Genomic DNA, 9,892 nt, shown 5'->3' on the forward strand with positions numbered 1-9,892 from the left:
GGCCGTGGTGGAAGAGCAACCCTGAAAGGTCACTGATTGAGACTAAGACACAAGCTTTATCTTGCATATCTGAGCCAGATGGAGGTTTCCTGCTTTATTGAGACCACAAACAAATTTAGACAGTTAAACTGACTAATTGCTTTCTGAAACTTTTTTCATATTCTTCACCCTATAACAGATACATAAGACAAGTTAAGGCTTTCTAAAACTATGATTTCCATCAGATAGTTGGTTGTCTTTTATCTTATCTTCAAAGTTGTTCATATTTACTTAAGAATCAACTCTTTTTTCCCCTTTTTCCTCTATTAAATTGGAAATGGTGAGAAATGAATTGTGATCAATTTAGCTTACCTATATTTTATATCACTTATTTATCTTAAATAAAACATTTCAATTTTCACAATGCAGAAGAGGTAGAACTCCATCACACCTGAGCCAATTCCTATTACAGCCAAAAATTACCTTTTTTGTTTCACAATTTATTTAAGTTCTTAGATTCTAGATCTACTTATATTTACTTCCCCCAGATTGCTGTCATGATTGAAGGAGATTAACAACAAATAATTTCCTGTTGCTTTGACTATAAAATTAGCAACTAATAAATAATATTATGTGGCTATATGAGCTACAGCTAGTTAGATAGGTAGAATCGTGATGTTTTGATGTTTTTTGGTTCAGGGTGATGGGTGTAAGTTCGAAAACATTGTAATCAATCCCTTTCAATTTTAGAGTAGTTCAGAATATTTCAGCAGTGTTAATTTACTTATTAATTATTGTCAGTATTAGTAGCTTGAGGGATCAAATTGTCATTTCAAATGATTGCTTAAAATTTTGCCTGTTAAATGTGAGATAATACATAATATACGTAAGTATATACTTTTGTGGTTTATTCATGTGCTCTTTAGAGATTGCCAACAGATTTGTCAACTTGGGTATTTGACAACTTATTCAGCTTACTCAGCCAAGTTATTTATCTGAATGAAAGATCAGCTCTATAGATATGGATTTGATTGAAAAATATAATTTAGGAAATAATGTGCTTAAAAAGAATTAGAAATTAAATTATATTAGTTATCTTGTATAATTTATATAAATGTCAGAAAAATTTGGTGGCAATCTTGAAACAAGAATTAATAAGATAAGGAACTGGCTGAGGTCAACTTTAAGATACAAAATACTGATAATATCTATCATATTTAAAATTTTAAATTATCTGCAGAATGGAAGCCATTTATGGGTAAATTTAAAGAAATAGGAAGACAATAAAAGGCAATAATGTAACTCACCAAAAGAAGTTAAAAAAAAAGTTTAGGTTATCAGATTATTTAAAAAGCTCATGTCCATTTCCATGGTTTCTAACCCTCCCCTCAAAAACAGAACCAGTTACTATATTTCTCACATTCAAAATGGTCCACATTTAAACAGGAAATACCAGAAGATGATTCCAGATAAAATAATTTGCGTAAAATTTAGGTTTAATTACCAATCACAATGGAAACAAACAAAATAAGGTATTACATCTTCAATATTTCCTCAAGGAGGACAAATTTGAAGGATGGGACCAGTGCATATACGTACATTTTTTTGCTCTAATGAGGCCAGAGTACCTGTACTTCAGAGGTTTATTAAACTAGCATAATCACAACAACACAATTACATTTTGGCTTGTGGTCTATTTTCTTAAGAGACTTTCTCAAGGTATCCCCACAGAACTGGTTTTCTCTAAGGTGTGTACTACAAAAAAAAGTTGCAAAGAACAAAGGGAAACATGAAGCAAAAGATGAGCAAGTATTAGAACATGGGTTGTAAATAATTTGTATGAATGGAATAGAATTCCAGTAAAATATAAAGTGGACTGGGATACCCTTTGTAATTCAGAAATACATAAATAAGAATCCAGTTGGATAATAGGTTATTTTTATCTAAACCCTCTTAAAGCAGCAGCAGCCATTTATCAAATATTGCTTGAAGGACAAAGACAAGCTAAGCATTGCGTTAGACATTAGAAAGAAAAGAGTTATTAAAACTAAACAAGAAAACTGGTTGGACTTCAACTTCTAGCAAGATAGACAACTAGATGTAATTCTAGATATATTAACTCATAAAATAAAAATGAAATTGTCATTGGGCTCAAAATTAAGAAAAACAGAAAACCAGAAGTGAAAGCTGACATTGACATCATAACTCACTCATGGCTTTTGCAAAACTTTATAACTCAATGTGTGAAATCCAACATTTCACAAAGGTACTAAAGCTTTGAACCCATGGAAAAAAGAAATTCCATTGTCATCCACATGTAAATCTTGTGCAGTTTGAAGAACTGTCATTATCAGTGTAAGTGCTAACTAAATTAAATCTGCTTATCAGCAAAATTTTAAATAAACTTTCACATCATGACCCATCATCTTAGCAGTAAAACAAATCTCTTCTGAGAGGCAATAACCACAAACTTGGCCTCACATGCATTGAAGTTTGGATTTGCTGCCTGCACAACTAGGCAACTTCAACCTGAGAAACTAACTTAAGGTTATATACATTGGTAGCACAGTGTCACCTCTGAGAACAATAAAGTAAAAACTTCTATGGATAGATGCAGTCTTAACAAAGTCATCCAGGGTTTTCATAGAACAGCTCTATTAAATGTTAATACACCATTCACTTACAAAACATAATGAGTAAGCACATCCCCAAAACCTAGAATATAGAAAGTAATAAATATATTTAAAATATTAAGAAATAATTGTTCTCAAAAGGTTAAAAAAAACAAAAAGTAAAAGGAATGAGACCTCTTCCAAAAAGACTGGTGACAGGATGATTGAATTGCCACTGTTCTAAGCAATGGATCTGGAAAATAAGGAAATGATAGATGGATGGATGGATGGATGGATGGATTGAAGGATGGATAGATAGATTAAAAACAAAATAAAACAAATAAATGAATGAATTTGTGAGGAAACCAACCTAGACAAAAATAATTTATGCCTTGGTTTGGGAAATAAATGGTAGGCCATTGCTGTGAGAAGGACTAGGATATAGCAAGAAACTATTTGAGGGAAAAGATGTTAGCTTGTTCATTTTTTATCTCCAAAAAATTGTCCAGGCAGATCACTACCTAGCTATCACCACTGATTCTGAGTCAAAGCAAAGCCAACTCAGCTCCACCTCTGAAGTCAGTAGGAAACTTTAGGTTGTGTATAAAATAAGAATGGATGAAGTGCTTTGGATGACCACTGCATATTCCAATGTTCTGATATTCCTTTTTACCTGCTCATTTACTTCAGGGTTAAATGCTTTTAAAGTGTAGCACCCTGGAATGTTTTTGCAGGCAAATTGCCTCATAGGGGACTTATAGGGGAATAGCATACAAGATTAATGGGAAGAGTATTAAATGACAATTCTTTGCCTTGAGGAATATTCTGTAAATCACCAAATTGAGTAATGGGCTTGTCCCTTTTACACATGGGTGTACATGACTGGTTAAGAGATACAATTCTCCAGAAAATAAGAGTTCAACTAGCAAAATAATATCTAGAAAGAAGAACTTTAACTGTATTTCCAGTAACAGAAATAATTTAAGAAACAGATGAGTAATATAAAATATGGCAAATGAACATCCTCAAAATGGTCAGGGGATGATGTTGGTAATATAGAGAAGGACTTCACCTTCTAATAGTATAATGAATTGCATATCCAAAATAATGCTCTTTTTTTTGGATACTGGCTTAGCAATGCATTTCAAAGTATTGCTGCATTGCAGGAAGAAAGAACAACCTCAAAAGCCAACAAAACAAACAGTAAAAGCAAACAAAAACACATTTTGAGCTGAAAGCTCGGCAGCAAAACCACAACCAGTATGAAATGGAAGATAAGTCTGACGAGCTTAATCAGATGCTCTAGTAGAAACACAGGTATTATACCTATCATTCAGCCAAAGCAAATTTCTATATTCCCAGAATGAGTTTATATACAGTTAAGCTGGTTACACAAAAGACCATGGTATTCCTAGAATTTTTGGAAAAAAATATATAATTGCATGCATATCATCATGTAGCCCAGGAACCAAACTTCCCAGAGTCTAAAGAAAAGGAAACATACATTCCAGTCAATAAGAATTTCATATATATGAATTAGCATATTCATATCATAAAATGAATATGAAGAAATATTTTCAGATTCTAAAATGACATGAAAATTTTGAAAGATAAAGAATGAATGCATTTATACTAGGAAATATTAAACAAAAGAAAGCAGGATACCTCCTTTAATGTTAGAAAAGTGACTTTAAGAAAAATTGTTGAGATATAGTCAAGACACAATAAATAAGGTTTAAACAATTAGTGAAATATAATAATTATAAATTGGTATGTATCAGTTTCAGTTACTGGGGTTGGTGTGTTACTTCTTCCCCCTTTTTTTAAGGGATGCTCTAAAAATTTTGACTCTATTAAACATCCATGTAAACATGTTATTATTTTATCAGTAGGAAGATAACCAGGGAATTTTTCTTTAAAACATGCTTTGCTTATAAATAATTTAGAAATTTATGATCTTACTGCATGTAATCTCACTCTTGGAGGGTCAGGAAAATATTCAGGAAGGAGTAACTGATCTGTTAGTAGCCAGAAAATGGAAGTGAATATGTATAATTGATTTACACATGTGTGTTTGCCCAAATGTAAAAACTAAGAAGCCCTAAACCCAAACCCAGTGAAAGTGGCTCAGTGGATAGTCAAAGAATGCCAAGCACAGGAAAACTTAGCAAAACAATGGTATTATCCCCTACATCTTATTAGAAAAATTGTTGAAAACTAAAACCATAAAGCAGGAAATGTAAGAAAATATATTAAGGAGTAAAGAAATAGAAGCTTTCTCAAATTTCTGTGACCACTTGGGCAAATAACTAACCATGGATCACATGGAAGTCTACAAAGGTAGCTACTGTCACAGCCAGGTAACCTCAGAATCCTAAGAATATTTCATTAAAACACAGGAACACTTTACAGACTAATATGAATGGAAGTCTGATAGTCCTATCACAACATACATTCTCTGAATAAAGAATCAGGTGGCACATTGCAAATTGCAGATATGGCTGAAGGAAAGGGGTCTTTGGATTAAAACTGATTCTCAAGTGAATACAAACTTTTGTAGGCTGAATTTTCTGAAAGTTGTGACAACTGACTTCTACTGGGTAAAGACAAGGATTTGGCAAATCTACCCTGACAGAGGCAACTGCCCACTCTCTCATTGGCTAAGAAATGGAACACCCCTTCTGACTCTAGGAGTGTTATGGTTGCAGGCAACCCCAAAAATGTTGGTTTTACAGAGAAAGCATTCCTAATTTAATGCTGTTGACACAGATATTGATAGGGGGAATCCACATTACTGTAGGTAATCTCACTCTTGGAGGGTCAGGAAAATATTCAGGAAGGAGTAACTGATCTGTTAGTTTAGTTAACCAAACATAAGTCTAAATTTTGAGGAAAAATTAATATTATAATCTAGAAATAGATGGTGGTGAAAGTTACTCAGTACTGTCACTGTAATTAATGATGAAGAATTGTCTGCTTAAATAGCTTAAATGATTTTGTCAAGTATATTTTAGAACAATTGAAATAAATTAATTTAATAAAAAAGTGGATGTAAGATGAAAATATTTTAAAAAGAGACAGTGTAATTTTTAGATGACTTTTAAAAATATAATTAAAAATAAGAAGTTGAGGGATTGCTGCCAGATATTTGAGAGGGTATTATTGATATTTAGGGAATGAAAAACTGACTCCTTCTCTAGCTGTGAACCACGTATCTTAAAGGTGCAGCATGTCTCATAACTGCTTTTCATGGCTGAATAATATTCCATTGCATATATGTACCACATTTTCTTCATACATTGGTTAAGGGACACTGGGTTGTTTTCACACTTAAGCTATTATGAATAATGCTTCTATGAACATTATTGTACAAATATCTCTTGGATACCATGTTTTTGTTCTCTCTGCTAATATACCTAGAAGTGAAATTGCCAGGTCATATGGCAATTCTATATTTAGGTTTTGGAGGAAAAGCCATACTGCTTTCAACAGTGGCTGCACCACTTTACATTCTCACCAGAAATGCAATTGAATTCTGATTTTTCCACATCCTTTCCAACACTTGTTATTTTCCTTTTTAAAAATAATAAATAATAGCCATCCTTGTAGATGTGAAGTATCTCTTGATTTTGATTTACATTGTTCTATTGGCTAATGATGTTGAACATCTTTTCATATGCTGATTGGCCACTTGCATATCATTTTTGAAGAAATGTCTATTCAGTGTTTTTGCCCAGTTCTTTAACTGGCTTGTTTGTCTTTCTTTTGTTGCATTGCAAAAATTATTTCCATACTATAGATATAAAGCCCTTATCTTATACATGATTTGCAGCATTTTTCTCCTATTCTGTAGGTTGTGTTTTCATTTTTTTTGATATTTTTTTCCATGCACAAATTTTTTTTAGTTTTGGTGAAATCATATTTATCCATCTTTTTGTTACAATATCTAAGAATTTATTGTCAAATTCCAGGGGATGAAATGCACCCCTATGTTACAGTCTTAGAATTTTATGTTTTATCTCTTATATTAGGGTCCTTCATCCATTTTGAGTTGATTTTTCTTTATGGTGTGAGGTGGTCTAACTTCATTTTTTTGCATGTGAATATCAAGTTTACCCAACACCCTGATAATAGTGTATTTGATAAAAATGATAATGATGGATAAATTAGAAATCATGTAATAGAGATATTATATATTGGCTTTAAAATAACAACAAATGATTGGTATAGGGAATGTAAAGACAGGATGGGGAATTTTGGCAAAGAATTGGAAACTACAAAAATATGTTAAGTGAGACTTCCTCTTCCAGGTAGAAAAACACAAATTACAATGGGGCAATAATCCAACTTATGAACTATAAAAAGCTACATAACTTTCATAACTTTTTAAAATCATATTTTATAGCATCAATGAAGTGTGAAAACTTTTTTTTCATGCATTCAAATTCCAAATGCAGATACTTTTTTCAAGACAACAAAGAGTCTTCAATGATTTCTGTCTGGGGTTATTTGCTTATTCTGAGATAGACTGTTGGCCAAACTTGTCCAAGTCAGCATTTCTGATGGGGCAAAGAAAATCTGCAAAGATTCAGTGAACAATGCTAAGATGACAAATATGAAATTTGAAACTACACAAGTGCATGACTGATTCTCAATGCGAGATTATTTTGGAACTGAAACTAGGGTTAGAGAACTGAACAAATCTGTAAAATGCAGAGCACATTCTTCTTTAGTCTGACCGGTGCATTAGAAATGAAAATTTTCCAGAAAATGCATTAATCATAAAATTTATATGAAAATAGGGACTCAAATATAGCTGAAGTCTTCTAAAACCAAAATGAGAAATACTGCTTTCCCTAGATGCCAAGACGTATTAGGAAGAATAGAGTATAATAGTATCACAGAAATAAAAAATAGATCAATGGAACAGTAGGAAGATCAGATCACTGGAAGAGAAGAGAAATCAATGAGTCAGATCCTTTCCAATTATATCAGTTCTTAACAGAGACTCAAAAATGAAGAAAGATGTAGATATTATAAATAAATATTATTTGCAATATAAATATGTTATCCACAGCACTTTTGGCAATACATAATCATTTTTAACATGATAGGAAGATACCCAATCAAAAAATCCATCAGTACAGAACTGAAGGTCTGAACCTCTGGGGAGGCATCAGATTTGAAGATTTCTGGATAGGTGTGTGTGTGTGTGTGTGTGTGTGTACTCTTAGATGAAATTAAAGGGGATTCTTTAAAGGAGAGTTAGGGAGAGTACTAACTTTTATCTCCTTCAAAATTAATTTTGAATTATTTAGACATGCATCTAAACATTTAAAAATGGATTCCTTATTGCAAGCTGAGAATTTCAATATGATCATTTGCTCTGAACTCTTCTTTTGCTGTTGAGGTCACTGCAGTCTAAGAATATGAAGAAAAGAAGGAAAATAACTAGTAGGTAGAAATCACATTAAAATCAAGCCCTCCAATTCGACTAACTTGGAAATTTGCTAATAATTATAATTGAATTTAAATTTTAAGAACAAAGACTAGTAGATCTCTTAATTTTATGAATAATTTAAAAAACATTTTTCTTACAAAAATTCTAACCCTATATAACTCTAAAATGAAAATGCACATAAATACTCAGTAATCCACATATTAGAAAATATACATTCACTTGCAGCAGATTGATTGATTAAAATATTAATGGCCTAAGATCTTAAGAGAGTTGAGTTTTAAATTACTATTTCTAAAATGCTTCTATTCACTGTCACTTTCACTTTCTAGGATTGTTTCCTCATAGGAAAGATGAGTTTGTGCAATAATATTATTTGAACAATCCTTAGAAATTCTAGAATTCACTGAATTCCTGTGAATGTTAACAAGTGGAAAACAGACTGGTGGAATACTGTAGGATAAATAGTGACTTGAAATTAGCAAGAGAAATGCTTCATTTCTATAGCCTTTGTCACAGCATCCTTTACCTCTTTGTTTCTCAGACTGTAAATCAAAGGGTTTAACTTGGGAATCACCAGTGTATAAAACAGAGACCACCTGCTACTGTTCCACAGAATACTGGGAGCTTGGCTGAATGTAATTAAAACTTATTGTTCCATAGAGTATGGTCACAGCAGTCAGGTGAGAGGCACAAGTGGAGAAGCCTTTCTGTCTGCCTGCTGCTGAGCGGATCCTCAGGATGGCAACAACAATGAACATGTAGGAGATGATCACAATCAAGAAGGTACCCATGGTAATGATGCCAGAGAAGGTTAACACCAACAGTTCATTCATGGAAGTATCAGAACATGACAGCTTTAGCAGTAAGGGATTATCACAGAAGAAGTGGCTGACAATATTCAGACCACAGAATGACAGTCTCCCCAAGCTTATGGTGTGTGTCAATGAGTTAATCATTCCACCTGTGTATGACCCAGGGACCAGCAGTATACACTTTCTTAGACATGACTGTAGTGTAAAGCAAAGGGTTCACAATGGCCACATAGTGGTCATATGCCATTGCTGACAGAAAGAAGCCTTCTGTAGTAATGAACACCCCCCAAAACTGTGCTGTGCTATGCAGGCAGAGAATGAGATGGATTCTCTCACAACAAAGAAGGTGATTAGCATTTTAGGTGCAATGACTGCTGAATAACAGGCATCTACAAAAGAAAGGGAGCTGAGGAAAAAATACATGGGTGTGTGGAGTTTGGGACTGATTTGGATTAAGAAGATCATTCCTAGATTCCCCACCAAGGTAATGAAATAAATCACCAAAAAACAACAGAAAAAGCACAACTTTTAGTTCAGCACGGTCTGTCAGTCCCAAAAGAATAAATTCAGTAACAACTGTGAAATTCTCTTCAGCCATTTGTTAAATCCTTTTCTTGAAATCTGGTGTGGAAAACTTAAACAGATTAGAATGGATATAGGAGAATCCATTATATAATAAAATCAGGTGGAAACATTTATGTTCATCTTGTTGGATAAATACAGTATTTCACTGAACATAAGTTTCCATATTTATATGATAGGAGACTGACTACATTGTCTCAATTTTTTTTTTCTGTGCTAGTTAGGTTTCTGTCCCATTAAGAGATGTTTGAAATAGTGTTTTGGCTCACAAAATTTCAGTCTGCTTCAAAGTGTCTGCCTCAATAGGATGGTGATACCAGCATGATGAACACTGATGGCCATTGAAATGAGGTTGAAGAAAATAAATTTAAGCCCTTTGAAGAACTGACGTTCATTTTGGATATGACTGGAGTAAATGAAAAGATCTATATAAGCTCTTCTATATA

General features: G+C 33.0%; 1 pseudogene; it reads right to left on the reverse strand.

Annotated features, from left to right (window-relative positions):
* Positions 1-8,527: 8,527 nt before the first annotated feature.
* On the reverse strand, positions 8,528-9,462 carry LOC119536755 (annotated as a pseudogene).
* Positions 9,463-9,892: the final 430 nt, after the last annotated feature.

Source organism: Choloepus didactylus, chromosome 6 (assembly GCF_015220235.1).
Source record: "Choloepus didactylus isolate mChoDid1 chromosome 6, mChoDid1.pri, whole genome shotgun sequence".
Classification (NCBI taxonomy): domain Eukaryota; kingdom Metazoa; phylum Chordata; class Mammalia; order Pilosa; family Megalonychidae; genus Choloepus; species Choloepus didactylus.